The 26,385-nt window shown below is 41.0% G+C and overlaps 1 long non-coding RNA gene across 1 annotated transcript in view; it reads right to left on the reverse strand.

Moving 5' to 3' along the window:
- Nucleotides 1–9,938: 9,938 nt before the first annotated feature.
- The window catches only part of LOC113889307, a 30,349-nt gene continuing 13,902 nt past the window's right edge, over nt 9,939–26,385 (reverse strand). Inside the window, exon 2 of the long non-coding RNA XR_003510224.1 lies at nt 9,939–10,038. This is a non-coding gene — a long non-coding RNA (uncharacterized LOC113889307). The remainder of the gene's footprint in view (nt 10,039–26,385) is intronic.

A 26,385-nucleotide genomic window follows, 5' to 3' on the forward strand; every position in this document is an offset into this window, starting at 1 on the left:
AGCTTTACGAGGCCAATGGATTTGGAGAGAAGTGGTCCCTCCAAGAAAGAAAAGCAAAATAAACAACATGTTTACTTTACCTCACATCCCTTGCTTTTTTCTCCTTACCCTGTCAAAGCCTTCAGAGTCCAATTTCTACCTGATAATACAAATCAGCCAAGAAGGCATATGTAGGGAGAGAGGAAAAGACAAGACAATTCTAACTGGAGTCCTTTTAGGCCAAAGAGTTTGAACACAGGGGACCTTGCCTGGCCAGTGTTGTCCAGAGACTTCAGGCTAAGCATATTTCATTTCATTGTAAGGTCATAAATATTTTAAAACAATGATTAATTTTAGATGATTAATGAATAAAATAATATTTCTCAACCCCCCCAAAAAATACTAATTTCCCAATTGCTTTAGTGATCCCTTCCTCCACATTCACTCTACCAAAAGGCAAGACTCAGAAAGGCAAGGATATATTTAACTTTTTATTTTGAAATAATTTTGTTAAAAAACAGTGTTTCGAGGGGATGGAGTATTGATATTTTTATTTCTTTAGGAGCTTCTATCACAAAAGTGAATACTCATAGCTTGCATTTTTATAATACTTCAAAAGTAGGTTCCCATACAAATTCCTTGAGATACATTATTATTGGGTCTAGTTCACAGATGAGGACACTGACTCGGGAGGTACAGCAGGTACTGTCAATGTCCTTCCCATATCCTTTGTCATTTATCATTTCTGTGCCTGCCAGCCTGCTTTCAAACTGCCTAAAATAATGTTTGACATTACAGGAAAATAGGAAACATAGCACAGAGTTGCTGTACACCATTCACCCAGCTTCCGCTCACATTAAACTCCTTACATAATAATGGTAATAGTATCGAAACCAGGAAATTAATATTGATACAACACTGTTAACTAATCTATAGACCTTATTCAAATTTCCCCAGTTTTCCCACTAATGTCTTTTTTTTAATCCCAAGATCCAATTCAGGATCTCATATTGTATTTATTGTCATGTCTCAGGATCGTGGGCTTCCCCGGTAGCTCAGCTGATAAAAAATCCACCTGTACTGCAGGAGACCCCAGTTCGATTCCTGGGTAGAGACAGTCCCCAGGAAATGGGATAGGCTATCCACTCCAGTATTCATGGGCTTCCCTGGTGGCTCAGATGGTAAACAATCTGTCTGCAACACGGGAGACCTGGGTTCAATCCCTGGGTTGGGAAGATCCCCTGGAGGAGGGCATGGCAACCCACTCCAGTGTTCTTGCCTGGAGAACCCCCATGGACAGTGGAGGCTGGCAGGCTACAGTCCATGGGGTTGCCAAAATTTTGTGACCCTATGGACCATAGGCCTCCAGGATCCTCTGTCCATGGGGGTTCTCCAGGCAAGAACACTGGAGTGGGTTGCCATGCCCTCCTCCAGGGGATCTTTCCAACCCAGGGATCGAACCTGCATATCTTACACCCCCTGCACTAGAAGGTGGATTCTTTACCATGGAGTCACCTGGGAAGCCCTGTCTGATGTTATTTCATGGTTAAATTAAGGTTGGGTGTTTGAAGCAAGAATACCACTGAAGTGAAGTTGTGCAGGGTGGGGTTTTTTGACTGTTCCTTGCCATAGCCCCAGTTGACCAGATCAGGCCCTGACATATGGGAGGTGCTCAGTACTCGTGAAGACACAAAGGAATCAGACCCCAGGCACTTGCACTCCTTTCTGACCATGGGAAGATTATGTTCTTGGAACATCACATTCGTTGGGAACCTCTTATACCTTTGAGGAAGAAGGAAGTAAGCAAACTGGGTAGGGAGAGGGTTCCCTACCACAAAGTTAAACAACAACAGGTGAAGGAACCCAAGTAGCATAGGGCCCAGTGAGAGGAAAAATGCTATAACACTTAGAGAAAATGATAGAAAAAGTATTGCTACTTTAAAAAAATAATAATAACCTCCCACCTACTATAGACTGAAGGTTTGTATCCCCTCAAAATCGGTATGTTGAAATTTAATCCCCAATGTGGTGGTATTTGAATGTGGGCCTTTGGGAGGTGATCAGGCAATGAGGATGGAAACCTGATAAATGGGACAGTGCCCTTATAAGAAAAGGCCCACAGAGCTCCTTCATCTCCCTCTGCCACGTGAGATTATAGCGAGAAGATGGTCATCCACAACCAAGGAGTGGCCTCACTAAATTTGCTGGTACCTTGAACTTTATACTACAAAAAATAAATTTCTGTTGTTTATAAGCCACTCAGTCTACAGTATTCCGTTGGAGCCACCAGAACAGATAAAACATTCACCCAAACAAAACACTTTACCTTTCATGTGAAAGTAAATGGCTCAGGCCACAGGTTCTGAAGTCAGATTGGTGGATTCTCAATTTGGCTCTGACACTTACTAGCTAGGTAATGATGAACAAACCTCTTACCCTCTCTGTGCCTCATTTTCCTCATCTGCAAAGTGGACATACGATTACTAGTAATACAGTAGTGTTTTTCTGGGGAATGATGGAGGTAATACAGGTGAGCAGCTTAATGTGTTCAGCTGCTTCAGTCGAGTCCAATGTTTTGTGACCCCATGAACTGTAGCCCTCCAGGCTCTGGTCTATGGTGTTTTTCAGGCAACAATACTGGAGTGGGTTGCCTTTTCCTACTCCAGGGGATCTTCCCAACCCAGGGATCAAATCCGTGTCTCTTGCGTCCCTTGCATTGACAGGCAAGTTGTTTACCACTAGCACCACCTGACCCACTCCAGTATTCTTGCCTGGAAAATCCCTGTGGACAAAGGAGCCTGGTGGGTTACAGTCCATGGGGTCGCAAAGAGTCAGACACGACGGAGAGACTAAGCACAACACAGCAGAGCGCCACCTGCGAAGCCCTGGCTGATGTTATCTCATGGTTAAATTAAGGTTGGGTATTTGGAGCAAGAAGCTTAGAGCCATATCTGAAACATAGTAAGCACTCAACTTTCCAGAACACTATCCAATAAGTCATCTTATTAGATATTCAGAGCAATCCCTCAAGAGCAGATATTATGACTTTCATTGACCAATAAAGAAATTGAGCATTAGGGAGTTCCCTGGGGTCCAGTGGTTAGAATTCAGTGCTTTCATTGCTGTGACCCAGGGTTCAATCCCTGGTCAGGGAACTACAATCCCACGAGCTGCATGGCATGGCCAAAAAATAAAAAACAACAGAAAAAAAAAGAAGAAGAAGAAGAAAGAAATTGAGGCTTAGAAAAGTGAAGATTCACCTTAGGCCTCCTAAGCTACTGAGCGAGAAAGCTGGAGAAAGATATAGGTCATATCTTTCCTAGTCCAGTGCTGTTTAGATTTATCTCTTAGCATCACACTCTTCTTGGTACTGGAGAGGATCTGGGATACTCTCAACCTTCTAGAATCTTCCAGCACAAGTGAGAAAGAGAGAACAAGCGTTCTAAGATAGCCCAGCAACTCTCCACGGAACAGTGGTCATACTGACAACCACAGGCAGCTTCCACCTTATACCGACAGGGCTTCTGGGATGGTTGTTTGAACCATGGGAGGTATTTTCCAAGGGAGGTAACACTGTGAGCAAGGGTAGGCACCCAAGCCAGCCTACCAAACATACTCATAGCAGATCACGGCTGCTGGTACAGAGCCTGGCTACTGATGCGGTTCCTGGAGCACAGTTTTTTACAGGGGTGGGGAAAGGAGGCAGAGGCTGGGGAGGAAGGTACAGCCTGGGTTCTGCCAGGCCTTGATGGCCCAGGAAGAAAGTCGGCTTTGGTTCTACATGTGATGGGAAACCACTGGAGGCTGTCAAGCCAAGGAATTATTTTATCTGACTTACTTTTGAAAGAGCACTTTGATGCTATAGTAGAGAACCATGCAGAACTGATTCTGTCGTGAGACAGACCTGGACTTGAATTTCAACTCTTTCCCTTCATAGATTGAACTTTTTCTGTGTAACAGAGACAATAATAGTATTAGGAGGATGGGATTGACATGTACACACTGTTGTATATAAATTAAACAACCAATAAGGACCTCCTGTATAGCACAGGGAACTATACTCAATAATCTGTAATAACCTATATGAGGAAACAATCTAAAAAAGAGTGACTATATATTATATATCTCTATAACTGATTAACTTTACCTTATACTTGAAACTAATACAACATTGTAAATCAATTTACAGTTCAATTTTTAAAAATAGCATTTACCTCACAGGTGTGTCGTAAGGAGTACAACAGATAATATATATAAAGTGCTTAGTCCAGTGGCTGGCCCATAGTAGGTGTTCAATGTGTGTCAGCTGCAATTATTATTATTAGTTGTTGTTGTTGTTTTATTATTATAGTAACAACTTTGAGAAAATACACAGGATGTGATTCAGATTAAGTGTTAGGTCAATGCGGGTTGGAATAAACTCTTTGGACTCCTAAGACCTGACACGATAGTGGACTCTTCAGGTGCCAGGTGGGGAGATGGAAAAGGTCTGTCTGGGGGTACTGCCAACTAACTACATCCTTTCTTCCCAGCCCAGGACATGCTCTTGCCTGTGGCTGTATCGCTGCACAGGACTATGTCTGGGCACTGAGTGAGATGACAGGGAAGGCATGGATAAAGAAGCACTCTTTCCTCACCATTCGTATTAGTTCCCAGAGTCCCAAAGGGTCCATTCATTCAAAAGTGCCTCCTGTGTGCTAGTCCGATACTGGGCCATGCCATCTTTCCAGCAACGGCTGAGTCACAAGAACCCTGGGGGAAGCCCCAGTGCGCTGACCATCACCTTACTCTGTGAGGATTATGCAATGTGGCAACTGGGAGGAGCCAGGGCCAAGGCTTCTGGTGGCTGCTTGGCCATCGGCTTCTCCTTGGACTCTGGTTTAGCTATTCCTTGGCATGAGCAACAGGAGGTTATGAATCACCCTCCAGCCAGGAGGGGCAGACTGGGATAGCACTGCGACCCATGTCTCAAATGTGCCCTGTGCCACAGATTGACCATGCCCAGAGAATGGTGATGAAGCACAGGGGTTTCTCTTCTGGCACGCTCCTGAGCTTTGCTGTCTCATCTGGCTGCACCCAGTTCTTACAGTCCCAAAGCCTGTCTGCTTCGTGGAGCAGAGGATTGCAGAGATACAGCATGCCCTCTCAGCAAAGGGAGTTGTGTCATGCCAATCCATGTCTAGGCTGTCTGGCTCTTAGGTAAGCTTGATGTGCCAGGAGTGTGGCAGGAATGACTGGGACTCAAGCCAAGGTTCTATGCAATTCACCTGCCACTTTATCCTGCTATTATTTCTTATTCAATGCTTTAACATTTACTTCCATTGATTTTTTCTGTTTACTATTTGTTTGGCTGCATTGGGTCTTAATTGCATCATGTGGGATCTTAGTTCAGGCATGCAGGATCTAGTTCCCTGACCAGGGATCAAACCTGGATCCCTGCATTTGGGAGCAAAGAGTCTTAGTCACCAGATCACCAGAGAAGTCCCTAGTTCCATTAATTCTTTCAAACATTTGATCATTCACTTAATCAACAAGATTTTAAAATTTTCATTGTCATTGAAGTATGTAGTTGATTTACCATGTTGTGTTAGTTTCTGGTGTACAGCAAAGTGATTCAGTTATATATAGATATGTATGTTCTTTTTCATCTTCTTTTTCATTATGGCTTATTACAGGATATTGGATATAGTTCCCTGTGCTATACAGTAGGACCTTGTTGTTGACCCATCCTATATATTAGAGCTTACATCTGCTAATTCCAAACTCCTAATGTGTCCCTTCCTCATTCCCTCCCTTCAACAACCACAAGTCTCTCTCTATGTCTCAACAACAGTTATGGAATTCCAACTCCGTGCTAGGCACTGTGGGAGGTGGCACAGACACATGAGACAAAATCCCTGCCCTCAAGGAACTTACATTCTGAGGTCTGAGACTAGATCATTCATATTATTTATTTCTCTTCAACTCTAACCCCACCTCCAGATACTACTACTGCCCCACTGCTGCCGTGCTCCTTATATTAAAACCTTGAAGCAGCTGTTTATACTTATTGTCTCCAAGTCCTCTCCTCCCCCTCCTTCTTGTTGTTTAGTCGCTCAGTCATGTCCAACTCTTTCCAGCATGATAGAATGCAGCATGCCAGGCTTCCCTGTCCTTCATTATCTCCTGGAGTTTGCTCAAACTCATGTCTATTAAGTTGATGATGCCATTCAATCACCTCATCCTCTGTCGCCCCCTGCTTCTCCTGCCCTCAATCTTTCCCAGCATCAGGCTCTTTTCCCTCTTCCATGGAGTCTTCCTCCCTGTACACATGTACCTCCCAGACTAAGTTAGAAGCCACCTGCTCTGAACTTCCAGAACTTGTTAAGAGTGTGGGCTTGAGAGTCAAACCTGTGTTTGAATATCACAGCTGTACCCTCCCAGTTCTGTGATCTTAAAGAAGTCACCGATCTTTTCAGGGCCTGATTATCCTTATCTGTAGAATGGAAATAAAACTATATAAGATATTTCAAAACATCTAACTGAAAGTGAGTCAGTTCTTTATATCAGGTGGCCAAAGTATTGGAGCTTCAGCTTCAGCATCAGTCTATCCAATGAATATGCAGGGTTGATTTCCTTTAGAATTGACTGGTTTGATCTCCTGGCTATCCAATGGACTCTCAAAAGTATCCTCCAGCACCACAGTTCAAAAGTATCAATTCTTCGATGCTCAGTCTTCTTTATGGTCCAACTCTCACATCCATACATGACTACTGGCAAAACCATAGTTTGAGTATACGGAACTTTGTCGGCAAAGTGATATCTTTGCTTTGAAATATGCTGTCTAGGTTCATCATAGCTTGTCTTCCAAGATGATCTGGTTTACTATTGTCTAATATCAATAACCTCAGATATGTAGATGACACCACCCTTATGGCAGAAAGTGAAGAGGAACTAAAAAGCCTCTTGATGAAGGTGAAAGAGGAGAGTGAAAAAGTTGGCTTAAAGCTCAACATTCAGAAAATGAAGACCATGGCATCTGGTCCCATCGCTTCATGGGAAATAGATGGGGAAACAGTGGAAACAGTGTCAGACTTTATTTTTGGGGGCTCCAAAATCACTGCAGATGGTTACTGCAGCCATGAAATTAAAAGACGCTTACTCCTTGGAAGGAAAGTTATGACCTACCTAGATAGCATATTGAAAAGCAGAGCCATTACTTTGCCAACAAAGGTCCGTGTAGTCAAGGCTATGGTTTTTCCAGTGGTCATGTATGGATGTGAAATTTGGACTGTGAAGAAGGCTGAGCGCCGAAGAATTGATGCTTTTGAACTGTGGTGTTGGAGAAGACTCTTGAGAGTCCCTTGGACTGCAAGGAGATCCAACCAGTCCATTCTGAAGGAGATCAGCCCTGGGATTTCTTTGGAAGGAATGATGCTAAAGCTGAAACTCCAGTACTTTGGCCATCTCATACGAAGAGTTGACTCATTGGAAAAGACTCTGATGCTGGGAGGGATTGGGGACAGGAGGAGAAGGGGATGACAGAGGATGAGATGGCTAGATGGCATCACTGACTCGATGGACGTGAGTCTGAGTGAACTCCAGGAGTTGGTGATGGACAGGGAGGCCTGGCGTGCTGCGATTCATGGGGTTGCAAAAATCGGACACGACTGAGCACCTGAACTGAACTGAACTGAATATAGCTCTTGCTGCTATGTGGAGGGCATGAGTGAAAGGAGAGAAACAACTTCAGGGTGACCTAAACTAAGCTGGTGCCTGATGTCCCTTTCCATTTAGACAGAAACCTGAGAGCAACATACAAATACATTCTGCTCAGATAAACACAGACTCAAGGCCACTGTTTTCTGGAAACCTTCCCAAAGCTATGATTCCATAGATTGCTAGCTCTGTGACCAGTGGCTCAGTGGTTGGAATATGTATGCCATGTCCAGCCCTACGGACAAGGCCCCCTTGATCAGTAAGGCCCCCTTGATCAGTTAATGGGAAAGATGGTTACTAACAAGAACACAATACAGTGATAAAGAGATTTTAAGATGTGATAGCAGCATTCATTCATCGAAATTTTAAAGAGCCCCACTAATCCCCAGCACTGGGTCTTTTATGCTTTCTAGTTGGTAGAGTGCTAGGTGCTAGGGAGGAGAAGAAAGAGAGAATGGGAGAGAGAGAACTCAGCTCACAAGGGAGCTTATACATTAGAGGAGGAGATCAAGACATGAACACAAACAGAAATCACACAAAATATATTGAGGTTAAGTATCCAAAGGGAGATAGAAATACAATAAATAATTGTCATTTATTTAACACTCAATGTATGTGAAGCACTGTGTTAAGTTTTACATACATTCTCCTGTAAGAGTCATAAGTCTATGGAATAGGTAATATGATCACCCATGATGCTATAATAGCAGCTAACATTTATTAAGTGCTTTATATCAGCCAGGCATTGGGTTAGGTGTTTTGAAATATCTTATACAGTTTTATTTCCATTCTACAGATGAGGATAATCAGGCCCTGAAAGGATAGGTGACTTATATAAGATCACAGAACTGGGAAGGTACAGCTGTGATATTCAAACACAGGTTTGACTCTCAAGCCCACACTCTTAACATGTTCTGGAAGTTCAGAGCAGGTGGCTTCTAACTTAGTCTGGGAGGTACATGTGTATAGGGAGGAAGACTCCATGGAAGAGAGAAAGTGTGAAGATGAGGAGGAAAGAAACTATACAGGGCCTGGCAACTGGCCTCACTTGGCAGAGCTGGCGGTATGTGATGGGGAGAACCTGTCTATCACTCCAGACTTGGTCTTGGGGTACCTTGGTTCTTGGTTCTCCTAAGGCCCCAGAGAGTTCAAACATCTTTAACTACCCTTCAAAGAAGGATAAGGTTTAGATTTGCAAACTCAAAACATGATGAGCAAGGAGTTGGCAGACCCTTCTTTAGTTTATGTCTTTGGTAGAAGCAGCCTTTGACATTCATAACATTGAAAACAAGATCCCAGACGGACAGGAAATCCAGGGGAGGCAAAACCCAGCAACCAACACCACATCTCAAGCCAGCAAAGAAAGTTCATCATGCATCACTGCTTACACAACAGCAAAAATTTGCCAGTGATGTAAAGCTCCATCAATATGGGATTGATGAGTTAAGTTAGGATGCATCTGCAGAAAAGAACACTGTGTTGTTCAAAAGGATGAAGTGAAACTATATATTCTGACAAAGAAAGACATTTCCAAAAGCTTATAAGGTAAAAAAGTAGGTCACACAACATTCTCTGTAGCATGATTCGATTTATATCACAGATCTGTGTTTATGAATACACAAAACCACGAACCACAGTTATCCAGAAGTTGGTCATCACAAAGAATTACAGAAGGACTTTCTAATTCATATACTTTTGAATGCTGCTGACCTTTACATGCTTATATTACTTTTATCATTGGAAAAAGTACAATAGTTTCCATTTTACAAAACAAAAGAAACCTTCTTGGATCACCTTCCATCCATCCTGACTTTTGTAACTACAACATATCTTAGGTTCAGCAGTGCATCTGAAATTATATCCTACCACTTTCCCACAAATGACTTAAGACAAGACAGCGATATATTAACCAGGTTATAACACAGGTGAAATAGACTGGCAATTGATCAAAAATTTTACACAAAACATAGGTAGCAAGCAGGAGAAAAGTCACCAGAGAAAGGCCACAGGGCTTTTCCACTTTTACTAGTAACTTAGATCAGTGATCCCCAACCTTTTTGGCACCAGGGACTGATTTCCCAGAAGACCATTCTTCCATGGACTAGGGAGTTGGGGTGCGGAATAGTTTCAGGATGAAGCACGCGCATAACATTTATTGTGCACTTTATTTCTAATGTAATGGTGCTGCTGATCTGACAGGAGGTACCAGTCTGTGGCCCGGAGGCTGGGGATCCCAGACTTAGATGACACAGAAAACGTACTTACCACGTCTGAAGATGACCCAAAACTGGCGGGGATATCAAATTTGTTGAAGAACAGAACTGAGATTCAAAATGAGCTCAGAATGGCTGGAGTACAGGGCTAAAATTAAAAGAAGTAATAAGGTGAAAATTATAAGATAAAGAAAAATATTCTCAAAAATTTAGAAGTCTATTTTGTGAGGCCAGAATAAGGGAAGCATGGCTTGGCAGCAGGTCACATAAAAACAGGCAATTCAAAAAAGATCTAGCAGTTCAAGTTGACCCATAGCATAATGTAACTAAATTATGTAGCTGCTAAAAATGGAGCACATTTTAGGTTGTATTAATTAAAGTATGGCTTCTAGACCCCAGAATATAATTGTCACACTTCAGTCTCTGCTGTTCTCTCCCAGAGTCTCCTGTTCCAATCTATGCCCCACATTGCAAGAGGATCATTAACAAAGGGAAACATCTCCAGAGGATGGTCACGAACTTGACAAAGGAGCTGGAAACCATCCCATAACAAGAGTGGCTCTTGAAGGGACCAGAGACACAGGGTCTAAAAAAGAGAAACATCCCATATAGGATACCCGCATGCTTTCCAATCTCAGAAGCATTCCCATAAAGGTACTTAACTGGGTTGCTCAGGTGACAGAACTAGGACTACTGCCACCTAGTGGTAGCAAGGAGGCAGATTTTTCAGTAAACCTGTCAAAAAAGGCTTTCTGACCTTGAGAGGGTCCTGCAGGACGTGGAGTAGCCTGGTAAGACTGTTATTTTAAGACAAGGATGGATGAACAGATACCCAGTGGCAGAATCACAGTAACCAGGGCCCTTTCAGCTTTAAAAGATTACATCTTTCTCCTATGAGATCGCCATGTCCTCCCTGGATCAATGAGCCTCTCTCTGTGGTCTACAGAGTGGTAAGGACAGCTGGACAGGAACTACTGAGGCTGTCCCCTCTTGCTTATTGTTATCCAAGACCTGGGTGGGCAAAACTCACTGCTTATCTTATATTTTTATTTGACTTATTTAGTTTTGTTTCCTATCCTCATCTAATGGGCTATAAGTATAAGCAGGGATCCTGTATGTCCTGTTTTTGGCTAACTCTCAACCTCTGGAATATCAGTAGCAGATGGTAGGTGCTCAGTAAATATTTAACGAAATGAGTGCTGCTGCTGCTGCTGCTGCTGCTAAGTCGCTTCAGTCGTGTCCGACTCTGTGTGACCCCATAGACGGCAGCCCACCAGGCCCCCCCGTCCCTGGGATTCTCCAGGTAAGAACACTGGAGTGGGTTGCCATTTCCTCCTCCAATGCATGAAAGTGAAAAGTGAAAGTGAAGTCGCTCAGTCGTGTCCAACTCTAACGACCCCATGGACTGCAGCCTACCAGGCTCCTCCGTCCATGGGATTGTCCAGGCAAGAGTACTGGAGTGGGGTGCCATTGCCTTCTCTGAACGAAATGACTAGTGCATCCCAAATTGACATCATTTTCAGAAGTTTTAATTTTCTCAATAAAAGACATTTCAGATTTAAGAACCAGATCTCACAATAATAACAAGCAGTTGTATCTTAGTAGTAGGATTCCAGGTGATTTTGTTTGTTTCTCCATTTCCCCAATTTTTTTTATGCAATCATATTGCATTACCTAGCCATCGTCATTGTAATAGCTAACATCTACTGAGTGCTTTCCTTGTGCCAGGCATGGGGATAAGCACTTTACTTGGATTAATTCATTTAAGCTCACAATAGCCTTTTCAGTTGGCACTAGTATTACTCCCATTTTAAAGACAGGAAACTGAGAAACAGGGAGGTGATATGACTTGCCCAAGGTGATGCAACTAATATCAGGCAGAATTCAAAGGCCATGTTATTACCCCCTGACATCAATGTAAGATGAAAAATGATTACGATGAGAATGACAACTAACATTTCTTTAGTCCTAATCATGTATAATATGTGTTAGTCACTCAGTCATGTCTGAGTCTTTGTGACCCCATGGACTATAGCTCTCCAGGCTCCTCTGTCCATGGGATTCTCCAGGCAAGAATAATGGAGTGGCTTGCCATTCCCTTCTCCAGGGGATCTTCTTACCCCAGGGATTGAACCCGGGTCTCTCACACTGCAGGCAGATTCTTTACCATTTATTTGTATAAGGTTCTGTGCTGTTTCCAAAACATGACCTCCTTCAATGCTCAGAACAGTCCCTTAAAGTGGGAACTATTATTATGACCATTGTACAGTATCAGCCCCTTCTGTAACGTAATCAACCATGTCCACTGCCCCACCTGGACTCTATTTTGATTTCATGAGAATCATACTTTTCTTGATTGTCTCTTCTGCATTCCAGCCAAGTGAAGAAGTGATTATCTGCCAGTCACTACTTGAACCCTCCACTCTATGGAGATTAGGTCTCCAACATAGATAACTGTGCTGTTGTCCCTTTCTAGAATGTCCTTCTTTCCTCTTTCACCACAATCCTACTAATTTTTTTTCCAAACACAGCTCAAATGCAACTCCCTCCAGGAATCCTTCAGTGATCAGCCCTTTCCACCACAATCTCTCTTATTATACAGCCTGTACATTTCATTCAGCCTGGTCATCTCTGGCTTGGTAGTGCTGGCTCTCCTTCAACTCACATATGTCCCTTTTTCTCAGTTAGACTAGAGCTCACAGAGGCAGCTAGGTCTTGAGTTTCTTGGCATGCCCTGAATAAATGGTCTCTTAGCTTCCCCTTAGTAGGTGCTCAGTAATTATTTTGCTGATTTCATAATGATAATCTCACCTCACAGCTGTAAAACATTGTCTTTTCCAATAGGTCTCATACATATTGTCTCACTTTTGCTTCAAAGGAGACAGACAAGATTTTACTTTTCTCATTTTCACAGTAAAGTAAGTTGAAGGCCAGGGAGGCTAAGTAAGCTGTCTCAGGTCACACATCTCAGAATTCAGCCCAGCCCTCTGGACTCGAAGCCCCAGATTCTTTATCCTAGAACACACTGATTCTACTGGAAGGTACCGCTGGCTGGGAGTAATGCTAATAACATTCCTATAAAGACCTTATCTTGATCCTATCACTGGAGCGAAAGCAATAAAGAGTGACAAGAGGCCATATCCACGGTTGAGATTGGGAAGGCAGGTAAATTCACACACTCTGTGCCGAGAAGTGCCTGGTGCTTATCAGATGGGTGGTGATGACTGTGTTATATCCCCTGTGAGGAGGACACTTGGGACTGAACAAAACGTTGTCCTCCACAAAGGCCAGCGTGGCTCAATCCTCAGCAGAAGTGGGGCAGTCCAGCAGGCACGGGGTGAATGAGAGAGAGCACTAAGAAGCAAGAAAGGTGGGTTCAAGATCCCGCTCTGATCCTATCTAGCTGTGTGACCACAGGGAAGGTGACCAGCCTCTCTGAGGCTGTACTTCCTTCCTCACTAGTCGATGTCCCATGACAAAGCCTCTCATAGACCCTGTGTTCCACGAACTGGTGATCCACAAACCAAATTTGGGCCAGGAACATATTTTCTTGGGCCCAAATACTGTTTAAAATCGTTTTGATCTGGTAAGCAACACTTAAAAATCAGAAGATTTTATAGAAATATTCAGTTTCCAAGCTTTCTAGAAAAAAATAGGAAGACCTGGCAACATTAAAAAAGTGGAAGACTTTACATAAAATTTGATTTCCAGTCTTTCTAGAAAACAATATCTGGATATACGTGATTATTTTTGTACATTGTTTATTCTTTACAATATAACATGATAGGTTTTGATAAGTAGCACAGAGAAAATATAAAGCAGATAGGGAGTTCTGAAGTAGTAGGGCAGGGGAATCCAGCAAGGCCTGCAGTTAACAGAAGCTGCTCTGAGAAAGCCTCACTGCCAAAGGAAGCTATTCCCAGGACCACAATGGGCTGGAGTCCAGGTGTTTCGGCTCCCTTTAGATGGCGCATGTAGGGAAAGGTTTAGGAGTGCTAATGCCCTTTACATACCAGAATACAGAAAGGACACCCGAAACTCAGCAATTTAAACAAGATGAAGAGAAAGAGGAATACTCAGCAGATAAAAGAACAGGATAAATGCCCAGCAAACCAAACAAAAGAGGAAGAGATAGGGAATCTACCTGATAAAGAATTCCGAATAATGATAGTGAAATTGATCCAAAATCTTGAAACTAAAATGGAATCACAGATAAATAGCCTGGAGACAAGGATTGAGAAGATGCAAGAAAGGTTTAACAAGGACCTAGAAGAAATAAAAAAGAGTCAATATATAATGAATAATGCAATAAGTGAAATTAAAAACACTCTGGAGGCAACAAATAGTAGAATAACAGAGGCAGAAGACAGGATTAGTGAATTAGAAGATAGAATGGTAGAAATAAATGAATCAGAGAGGATAAAAGAAAAACGAATTAAAAGAAATGAGCACAATCTCAGAGACCTCCAGGACAATATTAAACGCTACAACATTCGAATCATAGGGGTTCCAGAAGAAGAAGACAAAAAGAAAGACCATGAGAAAATACTTGAGGAGATAATAGTGGAAAACTTCCCTAAAATGGGGAAGGAAATAATCACCCAAGTACAAGAAACCCAGAGAGTCCCAAACAGGATAAACCCAAGGCGAAACACCCCGAGACACATATTAATCAAATTAACAAAGATCAAACACAAAGAACAAATATTAAAAGCAGCAAGGGAAAAACAACAAATAACACACAAGGGAATTCCCATACAGAAAACAGCTGATCTTTCAATAGAAACTCTTCAAGCCAGGAGGGAATGGCAAGACATACTTAAAATGATGAAAGAAAATAACCTACAGCCCAGATTATTGTACCCAGCAAGGATCTCATTCAAGTATGAAGGAGAAATCAAAAGCTTTTCAGACAAGCAAAAGCTGAGAGAATTCTGCACCACCAAACCAGCTCTCCAACAAATACTAAAGGATATTCTCTAGACAGGAAACACAAAAACGGTGTATAAACTCGAACCCAAAACAATAAAGTAAATGGCAACGGGATCATACTTATCAGTAATTACCTTAAACGTAAATGGGTTGAATGCCCCAACCAAAAGACAAAGACTGGCTGAATGGATACAAAAACAAGACCCCTACATATGTTGTCTACAAGAGACCCACCTCAAAACAGGGGACACATACAGACTGAAAGTGAAGGGCTGGAAAAAGATTTTCCATGCAAATAGGGACCAAAAGAAAGCAGGAGTAGCAATACTTATATCAGATAAAATAGACTTTAAAACAAAGGCTGTGAAAAGAGACAAAGAAGGTCACTACATAATGATCAAAGGATCAATCCAAGAAGAAGATATAACAATTATAAATATATATGCACCCAACACGGGAGCACCACAGTACGTAAGACAAATGCTAACAAGTATGAAAGGAGAAATTAATAATAACACAATAATAGTGGGAGACTTTAATACCCCACTTACACCTATGGATAGATCAACTAAACAGAAAATTAACAAGGAAACACAAACCTTAAACGATACAATAGACCAGTTAGACCTAATTGATATCTATAGGACATTTCATCCCAAAACAATGAATTTCACCTTTTTCTCAAGCGCACATGGAACCTTCTCCAGGATAGATCACATCCTGGGCCATAAAGATAGCCTTGGTAAATTCAAAAAAATAGAAATCATTCCAAGCATTTTTTCTGACCACAATGCAGTAAGATTAGATCTCAATTACAGGAGAAAAACTATTAAAAATTCCAACATATGGAGGCTGAACAACACACTGCTGAATAACCAACAAATCACAGAAGAAATCAAAAAAGAAATCAAAATTTGCATAGAAACGAATGAAAATGAAAACACAACAACCCAAAACCTGTGGGACACGGTAAAAGCAGTCCTAAGGGGAAAGTTCATAGCAATACAGGCACACCTCAAGAAACAAGAAACAAGTCAAATAAATAACCTAACTCTACACCTAAAGCAACTAGAAAAGGAAGAAATGAAGAACCCCAGGGTTAGTAGAAGGAAAGAAATCTTAAAAATTAGAGCAGAAATAAATGCAAAAGAAACAAAAGAGACCATAGCAAAAATCAACAAAACCAAAAGCTGGTTCTTTGAAAGGATAAATAAAATTGACAAACCATTAGCCAGACTCATCAAGAAACAAAGGGAGAAAAATCAAATCAACAAAATTAGAAACGAAAATGGAGAGATCACAACAGACAACACAGAAATACAAAGGATCATAAGAGACTACTATCAACAATTATATGCCAATAAAATGGACAACGTGGAAGAAATGGACAAATTCTTAGAAAAGTACAACTTTCCAAAATTGGACCAGGAAGAAATAGAAAATCTTAACAGACCCATCACAAGCATGGAAATTGAAACTGTAATCAAAAATCTTCCAGCAAACAAAAGCCCTGGTCCAGACGGCTTCACAGCTGAATTCTACCAAAAATTTAGAGAAGAGCTCACACCTATCCTGCTCAAACTCTTCCAGAAAATTGCAGAGGAAGGTAAACTTCCAAACTCTTTCTATGAGGCCACCATCACCCTAATACCAAAACCTGACAAAGATGCCACAAAAAAAGAAAACTACAGGCCAATATCACTGATGAACATAGATGCAAAAATCCTGAACAAAATTCTAGCAATCAGAATCCAGCAACACATTAAAAAGATCATACACCATGATCAAGTGGGCTTTATCCCAGGGATGCAAGGATTCTTCAATATCCGCAAATCAATCAATGTAATACACCACATTAACAAATTGAAAAATAAAAACCATATGATTATCTCAATAGATGCAGAGAAAGCCTTTGACAAAATTCAACATCCATTTATGATAAAAACTCTCCAGAAAGCAGGAATAGAAGGAACATACCTCAACATAATAAAAGCTATATATGACAAACCCACAGCAAACATTATCCTCAATGGTGAAAAATTGAAAGCATTTCCTCTAAAGTCAGGAACAAGACAAGGGTGCCCACTTTCACCATTACTATTCAACATAGTTTTGGAAGTTTTGGCCACAGCAATCAGAGCAGAAAAAGAAATAAAAGGAATCCAAATTGGAAAAGAAGAAGTAAAACTCTCACTATTTGCAGATGACATGATCCTCTACATAGAAAACCCTAAAGATTCCACCAGAAAATTACTAGAAATAATCAATGACTATAGTAAAGTTGCAGGATATAAAATCAACACACAGAAATCCCTTGCATTCCTATACACTAATAATGAGAAAACAAAGAGAAATTAAGGAAACAATTCCATTCACCATTGCAACGGAAAGAATAAAATACTTAGGAATATATCTACCTAAAGAAACTAAAGACCTATATATAGAAAAGTATAAAACACTGGTGAAAGAAATCAAAGAGGACACTAATAGATGGAGAAATATACCATGTTCATGGATTGGAAGAATCAATATAGTGAAAATGAGTATACTACCCAAAGCAATTTATAGATTCAACGCAATCCCTATCAAGCTACCAACAGTATTCTTCACAGAGCTAGAACAAATAATTTCACAATTTGTATGGAAATACAAAAAACCTCGAATAGCCAAAGCGATCTTGAGAAAGAAGAATGGAACTGGAGGAATCAACCTACCTGACTTCAGGCTCTATTACAAAGCCACAGTTATCAAGACAGTATGGTACTGGCACAAAGACAGAAATATTGATCAATGGAATAAAATAGAAAGCCCAGAGATAAATCCACGCACATATGGACACCTTATCTTTGACAAAGGAGGCAAGAATATACAATGGATTAAAGACAATCTCTTTAACAAGTGGTGCTGGGAAATCTGGTCAACCACTTGTAAAAGAATGAAACTGGACCACTTTCTAACACCATACACAAAAATAAACTCAAAATGGATTAAAGATCTAAACGTAAGACCAGAAACTATAAAACTCCTAGAGGAGAACATAGGCAAAACACTCTCCGACATACATCACAGCAGGATCCTCTATGACCCACCTCCCAGAATATTGGAAATAAAAGCAAAAATAAACAAATGGGACCTAATTAACCTTAAAAGCTTCTGCACATCAAAGGAAACTATTAGCAAGGTGAAAAGACAGCCTTCAGAATGGGAGAAAATAATAGCAAATGAAGCAACCGACAAACAACTAATCTCAAAAATATACAAGCAACTCCTACAGCTCAACTCCAGAAAAATAAACGACCCAATCAAAAAATGGGCTAAAGAACTAAATAGACATTTCTCCAAAGAAGACATACAGATGGCTAACAAACACATGAAAAGATGCTCAACATCACTCATTATCAGAGAAATGCAAATCAAAACCACTATGAGGTACCATTTCACACCAGTCAGAATGGCTGCGATCCAAAAGTCTACAAATAATAAATGCTGGAGAGGCTGTGGAGAAAAGGGAACCCTCTTACACTGTTGGTGGGAATGCAACCTAGTACAGCCACTATGGAGAACAGTGTGGAGATTCCTTAAAAAACTGGAAATAGAACTGCCTTATGATCCAGCAATCCCACTGCTAGGCATACACACTGAGGAAACCAGAAGGGAAAGAGACACGTGTACCCCAATGTTCATCGCAGCACTGTTTATAATAGCCAGGACATGGAAGCAACCTAGATGTCCATCAGCAGATGAATGGATAAGAAAGCCGTGGTACATATACACAATGGAGTATTACTCAGCCATTAAAAAGAATACATTTGAATCAGTTCTAATGAGGTGGATGAAACTGGAGCCTATTATACAGAGTGAAGTAAGCCAGAAGGAAAAACATAAATACAGTATACTAACGCATATATATGGAATTTAGAAAGATGGTAACAATAACTCTGTATACGAGACAGCAAAAGAGACACTGATGTATAGAACAGTCTTATGGACTCTGTGGGAGAGGGAGAGGGTGGGAAGATTTGGGAGAATGACATTGAAACATGTAAAATATCATGTAGGAAACGAGTTGCCAGTCCAGGTTCGATGCACGATGCTGGATGCTTGGGGCTGGTGCACTGGACGGCCCAGAGGGATGGTATGGGGAGGGAGGAGGGAGGAGGGTTCGGGATGGGGAACACATGTATACCTGTGGCGGATTCATTATGATATTTGACAAAACTAATACAATTATGTAAAGTTTAAAAATAAAATAAAATTAGAAAAAAAAAAAGAAAACTAAAAAAAAAAAAAAAAAAGACTGAATTGGGCAAAATGAGGGTGATTTTTCAGGACTACTCAAACACCAGTTACCAGATATTCCTGTCTGACAAGAGATTCCCTTAGGAGTCCATACTGGTGAGAAACAAGCTTAGAGAGGAGACATGTTCCTATAAACCTGTACTGTCTATTCAGAGCAAGAACTATTTTAGATTGGCTTCAACAAACTGAGATTGGGAGCTATAGGGCAGCAGCCAGATCTAATTCTACAGTCTCTGGAACACCTAGTACATTACTGCTGCTCCATCAGTGTTCAGTCAGTCATGGAAAGAAGCATAGATCTGTATGCCTAGACTAAGAGAAATTGGGTTAAGCCAAATGAGACTCAAACAGAGGCCTAATGAAAAATGGAATGAAGATATCATTTTATACCCCTTTCCTACAAGTGAAATGAACACTGGATTCAGGATCCCATAGTCAAAGCTTCACACTGTTGCCAATCATGTATACGGTGTTGTTGTTTAGTCAGTAAGTTGTGTCCAGCTCTTTGGTGACCCAGTGCGCTACAATCTGCCTGGTTCCTCTCTCCATGGGATTTCCCAGGCAAGAATCCTAGAGTGGGTTGCCATTTCCTTTTCTAGGGGATCTTCCTGACCCAGGGATCGAACCTGCATCTCGTGCATCACAGGAAAATTCTTTACCACTGAGCCACCAGGGAAGCCAATTATATATGAGACTTTGGACAAATCATTTACTTCTCCAGCCCTCATTCTCTCTGTTGTCCAGTGAGAGTGATTTCTGACACACAAGGCTGCTGTAAGAGTGGAGTTTGAGTTTTAAAGTGCTTTAAAAAGCATCAAGTATATACACAGTAAAGTATTTTGATATGGATCTTATATGCCCAGATAATGGTATGTGACCAGAATTTTTGTAACTCAAACCACATATCAATATTTTCACACTTTGTTATACAAGTTTGGAAGATCATTTTAAACTAACAGAAGAGTTCTAAGAATAGTACAAGGAACCCTTGCCAGCAGGGTAAGCCCTCACCCAGATTTGCCAAATGTTAGCATTTTGCCACTTACTGTATCCATCCCTTGTTATGTTTCTGCATGGTATTTCCCCCTTTAATCCATTGTGTTAAATTGCAGACATCATGTTCTTCACTCCTAAATATGGTAGCATGTATTTCCTAAGAACAAGAACATCCTTCAATAAAAAAAAAAAAAAAGAACAAGAACATCCTCTTAGGTAACCACAATCTAGTTATCAAGTTCAGGAGTTTTAACATTGACACAGCAATATGATCTAATAAAACGTCCATACTCAAATGTGGTCAATCAGCTCAATGATGTCCTTTATGGCAATTCTGGTTTTCATCTGGAGAGCTTTTAAAGTGCCGATGCCATGGTCCTATCCCACACTGATTAAGAACGATTCTCTGAGGGAGGGGCTTGTGCCTATAATAAATTTTCATTGGAATATAATTGCTTTACAATGTTGTGTTAGTTTCTGCTGTACGACAATGTGAAGCAGCTATATATAACACACATACCCCCTCCCTCTAGAACCTCCTTCCCACCTCCCCACATCCCACCCACCTAGGTCATCACAGCACTGAGCTGAGCTCCCTGTGCTATACAGTTTTAGGCTTTCCAGGAGATTCTAATGTGCAGCCAGGTTTAAGAACCTGTGTGCCATAGGCTTTTTCTGTGGTCCCTAGAGATCACAGGGGTAGGAACCATTGCTGAAAGAGTGAGCCCTGAGTATAATTTGTCTAAGCCCCATGTCTCCTTTAATCTGAGTTCTGCCATCAGTCATTGCCTATAAGGTTCTTGGACCTTTCTTCACTTCTTCTGATGCCACTACCCTGATGGGAAAAAAACAGTTATTTTTCCATGCTGCTATTTCCCCTACAGCCACTTGGCCCATCCTTCTTTCTTTATAAGAAATGAAGCCTTGAATGGTACCTGCTCTGGGCTGTGTTCTCCACGAAGCTGCGTCTAACAAGTTGGCTACAACACCTGGAATTACAGAAGAGCAAGGGCAGGTGGTGGAAAAGAATGCCAGAGATGCAGCAAATCAATTCAGAAGAAGGCCAAATTTCTCTTTGGGCTGGCCACAAAGTTTCTCCAGAGTTCAAAGAAGCTTGATTAGAACTAGGCGGTTCTCAAATTACCTTGGTTTGGAAAACAAGCCACTGAGGTGAGCAGATGTAGCCATCCGCAGCTAGAGTGGACCCAAAAGTGATGTACAGATGGGGAGCAATTGGGAAACTCCAGCTAATCCCAGGAGCCAGCAGGCTTTTGCATTTCCTGAAAGAATTTGGGTCAATCTAACTTGTGGCTTTTAATTGATTCAATGGAGCTCTTCTGTTTCCAGCCATGAGCAGATGAAGGGGAAGCCTGGCATGTCTGTGAGGGAGTTCATGTCATTTAGTTAGCTGGTTCACCCATTTCCCCAGCCTTGAAATAGCATGGCCACCATCACCTCCACCCCTCCTCCCACCCAAACATCTGTGTCACTGCAGCCAAAGAAACTCAGTTTAACTTTGAAAAGGCTCCATCAGAGGAGGCCGAGTCCAGATTTGCATGTGTTGGTGAATATATTTTGGAAGAAAGGTGAATGCACAAAGCAGATCATTTGGCTTCAAAGCAGCTCTGTCAATGCCTGACATATCGACTCGCTTTTAGGATGTATTGACATTCTTTACTATTCGAGAGAACTAGTCTACTCAGATGGATGGCTTTAACAGATACATCTTTGCAGTTTAGTCAATGACAAAATATTTGTGAGTGGTTAATGTCTTTCCTCTTCACAGGAACTTAATAATGTCCCAAATGAGATCATTCCCCCTGGCCCAGGACTTGAGAACATTTGAACTGTGCTCATCCTGACTGGGATTCCCTGGTGGCTCAGCTGGTAAAGAATCCGCCTGCAATGAGGGAGACCTGAGTTTGATCCCTGGGTTGGGAAGATTCCCTGGAGAATGGCTACCCACTCTAGTATTCTGGCCTGGAGAATTCCATGGACTGTATAAGTCCATGGAGTCTCAAAGAGTCAAACACAACTGGATGATTTTTCACTTCACTGATTGGGAACCAAAGAATACTCAACTTACTGCCAGAGTCCAAATGGAGGGCCACCCCGTATTACTAGATAACCGTTAGAAAATTCCTCAATTAGGACCCCATGTGCACTGTCATTGCCATTTCTATCATCTCCCCCATCAGAGGACTCCTTGTCTGATTACAGATTTTGGTCCCTGCCAGTAAGACAGAATGTGCTTAAATTGATCAAAGATGTGTGAATTGCACATATCTCAAATTTTTGTAACAAAGGCCAGCTTTGGGAAATGTTTCATAGAGTATATTTCACATCGCTTAATGCAAAGCTAGCAAAGGCATTGTCTTTCACATTAGAACTATTAAAACTTGGTTAATATTCTCTCCAACCATGAATTTTTCATTTTCTGGTTACTTAATATGTATATTAACTATATACATTGTATGTATCCCCTGGAGAAGTAAATGGTAAACCCAGCCAGTATCCTTGCCTGGAGAATTCCATTGACAGAGGAGCCTGGTGGGCTATAGTCCATGGGGGTCCCAAAGAGTTGGCCATGACTGAGTGACTAATACTTTACTTTCACTGCATAGCCAGAAACGAGCCAACACTAAACAAACTTTAAAAGTGCACAAGGCTTGTCCTTCCAAAACTGGTATCTCCCACATATTTTTGAAATACAATGGAACATCCTGAATCCTAGGCCTATACCTATACTCAAAACTATCTCCAACCCCACCTTTTTCTTGGTGTCTCATTCCCGTAGGATCTTATTTGCTACTAGAAAATTACTAAATTCATAGGCTCAGTTCAGTTAAAAATTGCAAGGATATATTTGAGAGAAATGACTAATGATATGAGCATTTTGGCATGCAAAATTAACAGTGGGAAAATAAGCTTCTTCATGAAGTTCCAGAGTTATTCCTGAATAAGATATGTTGTCATTTTCAAAAAATTAATGTGCTATTTTTTTTATAACTTAAAACATCCAATAAGAAATGTGTAAAAGAACTAAGACCACATGCTTTGTTTCTAATCTCAAACTTATTAAGATTCTACAAAGAGATAGCCATCAGGGCAAAAGAAATCTGTCATCAATAACAGGGTTAAGATTGCATATAAACAGTTAAAAAAACAACATTGTAAATCAACTATGTGCTCTGCTTAGTTCCTCAGTCATGTCCAACTCTTTCCGACCCCATGGACTGTATTTCAACTTTAAAAAAGAAGATTGCCTGTAAAATACATGAAGAATGTATATTTTGAAGATGTGGCTAAAAACTCACCATGTCCACTTTAAACACTGCATTGACTAATAACAAGATATAATTCTGGGCATGATTTTCTCAATGTCAGTTCCACAGAGTCTTAGATTTCTTATATTAGTGACAAAAATGAAAAATATAGAACAAGTTAGTGTTCTTTCTAATTCCATGTATGTTTAGTTAACTGAGTTCTTTTTCCCTCTGCCTGTTTTATCTCCATAGTCCTTAGTGATTACATGATATATTTGGCTTCTTTGCTTATCTCTACCTAAATTGAGAATAAAATATAAATTCCATGAGGACAAGGAATTTTTTTACCACTGTATCTCCAGTGCCTGAAACACTCTGACACATAGTAGGTGCTTAACAAACATCTGATATATGAAAGAGGATACCACTATATTAAGAGAGACAACAAACAGATTCTATTATAATGGACAACATACAAGGAGATGAATGGTTGATAAAAATGCCATTATTGTTTGTATCTATATCTGAATATGCATTTATATGCCTTTATGTGAAAGAGCAATGCTGAGTTAATTTCCTTCCATTTCAAATAATGACTATATTATATTGATAAAGCTAGTATACCGTGAAGTACAATAATATTTTGCCTCATTCTCAATGTTTTTAGTTTATATTGCTATCTTTGTCTTCTATGAAAGTTTATTTTCTTTTTAAAAATTTTTAATTTTATCAGATCAGGTCAGTCGCTCAGTCGTGTCCGACTCTTTGCGACCCCATGAATTGCAGCACGCCAGGCCTCCCTGTTCAACACCAACTCCCGGAGTTCACTGAGACTCACGTCCATCGAGTCAGTGATGCCATCCAGCCATCTCATCCTCTGTCGTCCCCTTCTCCTCCTGCCCCCAATCCCTCCCAGCATCAGAGTCTTTTCCAATGAGTCAACTCTTCGCATGAGGTGGCCAAAGTACTGGAGTTTCAGCTTTAGCATCAGTCCTTCGAAAGAACACCCAGGACTGATCTCCTTTAGAATGGACTGGTTGGATCTCCTTGCAGTCCAAGGGACTCTCAAGAGTCTTCTCCAACACCACAGTTCAAAAGCATCAATTCTTCGGCACTCAGCTTTCTTCACAGTCCAACTCTCACATCCATACATGACCACTGGAAAAAACCATAGCCTTGACTACACGGACCTTTGTTGGCAAAGTAATGTCTCTGCTTTTGAATATGCTATCTAGATTGGTCATACCTTTTCTTCCAAGGAGTAGGCGTCTTTTAATTTCATGGCTGCAATCACCATCTGCAGTGATTTTGGGGCCCCCCAAAAATAAGGTCTGACACTGTTCCACTGTTTCCCCATCTATTTCCCATGAAGTGATGGGACCAGATGCCATGATCTTAGTTTTCTGAATGTTGAGCTTTTTTTTTGAAAAATTTTTTGAATTTTACTTTATTTTTAAACTTTACAAAATTGTATTAGTTTTGCCAAATATCGAAATGAATCCACCACAGGTATACATGTGTTCCCCATCCTGAACCCTCCTCCCTCCTCCCTCCCCATACCATCCCTCTGGGTCGTCCCAGTGCACCAGCCCTAAGCATCCAGTATCGTGCATCGAACCTGGACTGGCAACTCGTTTCATACATGATATTATACAGGTTTCACTGCCATTCTCCCAAATCTTCCCATCCTCTCCCTCTCCAACAGAGTCCATAAGACTGCTCTATACATCAGTGTCTCTTTTGCTGTCTCGTACACAGGGTTATTGTTACCATCTTTCTAAATTCCATATATATGCGTTAGTATACTGTATTGGTGTTTTTCTTTCTGGCTTACTTCACTCTGTATAATAGGCTCCAGTTTCATCCACCTCATTAAGCCAACTTTTTCACTCTCCTCTTTCACTTTCATCAAGAGGCTTTTTAGTTCCTCTTCACGTTCTGCCATAAGGTTGGTGTCATCTGCATACCTGAGGTTATTGATATTTCTCCCGGTAATTTTGATTCCAGCTTGTGCTTCTTCCAGTCCAGCGTTTCTCATGATGTACTCTGCATATAAGTTAAATAAGCAGGGTGACAATATACAGCCTTGATGTACTCCTTTTCTTATTTGGATCCTGTCTGTTGTTCCATGTCCAGTTCTAACTGTTGCTTCCTGATCTGCATACAGGTTTCTCAAGAGGGAGGTCAGGTGGTCTGGTATTCCCATCTCTTTCAGAATTTTCCACAGTTTATTGTGATCCACACAGTCAAAGGCTTTGGCATAGTTAATAAAGCAGAAGTAGATGTTTTCCTGGAACTCTCTTCCTTTTTCTATGATCTAGCAGATGTTGGCAATTTGATCTCTGGTTCCTCTGCCTTTTCTAAAACCAGCTTGAACATCTGGAAATTCATGGCTCATGTACTGCTGAAGCCTGACTTGGAGAATTTTCAGCATTACTTTACTAGCGTGTGAGATGAGTGCACTTGTGTGGTACTCTGAGCATTCTTTGGCATTGCCTTTCTTTGGGATTGGAATGAAAACTGACCTTTTCCAGTCCTGTGGCCATTGCTGAGTTTTCCAAATTTGCTGGCATATTGAGTGCAACACTTACACAGCATCATCTTTCAGGATTTGAAATAGCTCAACTGGAATTCCATCACCTCCACTAGCTTTGTTCATAGTGATGCTTTCTAAGGCCCACTTGACTTCACATTCCAGGATGTCTGGCTCTAGGTGAGTGATCACACCATCGAGATTATCTGTGTCGTGAAGATCTTTTTTGCACAGTTCTTCTGTGTATTCTTGCCATCTCTTCTTAATATCTTCTGCTTCTGTTAGGTCCCTACCATTTCTGTCCTTTATCAAGCCCATCTTCGCATGAAATGTTCCCTTGGTATCTCTGATTTTCTTGAAGAGATCTCTAGTCTTTCCCATTCTGTTGTTTTCCTCTATTTCTTTGCATTGATCTCTGAGGAAGGCTTTCTTATTTCTCCTTGCTATTCTTTGGAACTCTGCATTCAGA

This window comes from Bos indicus x Bos taurus, unplaced genomic scaffold (genome assembly GCF_003369695.1).
Source record: "Bos indicus x Bos taurus breed Angus x Brahman F1 hybrid unplaced genomic scaffold, Bos_hybrid_MaternalHap_v2.0 tig00011740_arrow_arrow_obj, whole genome shotgun sequence".
NCBI lineage: Eukaryota > Metazoa > Chordata > Mammalia > Artiodactyla > Bovidae > Bos > Bos indicus x Bos taurus.